Genomic DNA, 1727 nt, shown 5'->3' with positions numbered 1-1727 from the left:
TTCATAACATTCTCACATCTATGATCTCGGACATAAGAGCTCAGTTTACAGTTAACTCCTGGAGCTCACTCCAAAAGGGATGATATCATAAGTGAGTCTCGATACAGTATGTCACCCCTAGTTTGATGGGCAGGTCGAGCGTACTATTTTCGCACTAAGGGATATGTTGCGGGCCTGCATTATCGATTTTAGAGGTAGCTGAGACGATTATTTGCCGCTTGTGAGTTTGAATATAATAATACTTACCATGCTAGCATCCAGATCACCGTATGAGGCTCTGTATGGCAGAAGGTGCAGGACACCGATTAGCTAGTTCGACGTTAGCGAAACTAAGTTAATTGGGCCAGATATGATTCAGCAAGTAGCTGATAAAGTAAAACTCATTCGGGAGCGGTTACTAGTAGCTGAGAGTCGACAGAAGTCATATGCAGATACTCGACGTCGACACATAGAGTCCCAGGTCGACGATTGGGTATCTTTGGAAGTGTCATCCTTGAAGGGTGTTACGAAATTTGGCAGAGAAAAAGGAGGCTTAGTCCGAGATATATTGGACCTTAACGGATTGTCCGTAAGATAGGCAAGGTTGCTTATGAATTGGATCGACTGTCGGATATGGAAACAGCGTATTTGGTCTCCCACGTGTCAATGCTTCACAAATATGTAGGCGACCCCCTTCAGAGTACTTTCCCCAGATGACATCCAGGTAACAGAGGAATTAGCCTAGGAGGAACGGCCTATATCTATCTTAGGGTCGTCAGATGAGAGGATTGCGTAGTACAGACATAGCTTCTGTTAAGGTAATGTGGCGGAACAATATCAGGGAGGAGATGAAGAATGCGCATTCCTACTTATTTCCTATGTCTACAGATAATCTAAATTTCGAAATTGGTTATGGTAGTTGACTAATGAACTGTATGTGACAGCAATGAAAAAGACTCCCCCGAAGTACCTATAAGACCCTGTAGGATCAGTTTAATATTCGAGGACGAATGTTCTAAAGGGGGGGAGGATGTTATATCCCGTATTTTGTACATTGGGATAATCCGGGTTAACCACGAAAAGTTAAGGACAAGACCATTCCGGGATACGAGGTTGAGAATTTTGACCTTCGATTTTGTTTTAATGCACAAGTTGCATATTCATCTTTTCATTGGTATGGAGTGTTAAGGGTAAATTTGGAATAAGGAAAATTTGGGGCTAAAAGTGAAATATTGGAAAGTTGGCAAATCATGAAAATTGGCCATGTGGCTTGGAAATGGTCCCCACACATTTTCTGGCCAAATTTAATTGGTCCAACCCATGTGTGGGCCATGGACACTTGGATGAATCATGTATGCATATAATAGATGACAAAGCAAGCTTAATTCGTCATTTCACTCTAGAAACTTGAAGAAAAATGGAGGAGAAACAAAGGAGACCATATTCGGCCAAGGTGGGATGAATTTGGTCCCTCCAAATTGTCCCCCAAAAATTATTTTCTTCTATGTTTTCAACCAATTGGAAGGTCCTAAACAACATGAAGTGGTTGTTGGAGCAAACAAATCCCTTGTTCATGCAATTCTCAACCCTAGCCAAGTTGAAGAACAAAGTGGAAAAGGGTAAGTTTTAATCCTCTTTTCATATGTTATGCATGGTTTGTATATGTTGTGGAGTGTGGAAATGAATGAAATTCATGAAAGTGTGGTGTTGATGTTGTGGCCGTGTGTTGTGTTGTGGCCGTGTGCATG

Source organism: Lycium ferocissimum, chromosome 4 (genome assembly GCF_029784015.1).
Source record: "Lycium ferocissimum isolate CSIRO_LF1 chromosome 4, AGI_CSIRO_Lferr_CH_V1, whole genome shotgun sequence".
NCBI classification, from domain to species: Eukaryota; Viridiplantae; Streptophyta; class Magnoliopsida; order Solanales; family Solanaceae; genus Lycium; species Lycium ferocissimum.
This window is presented reverse-complemented; position numbering follows the sequence as displayed.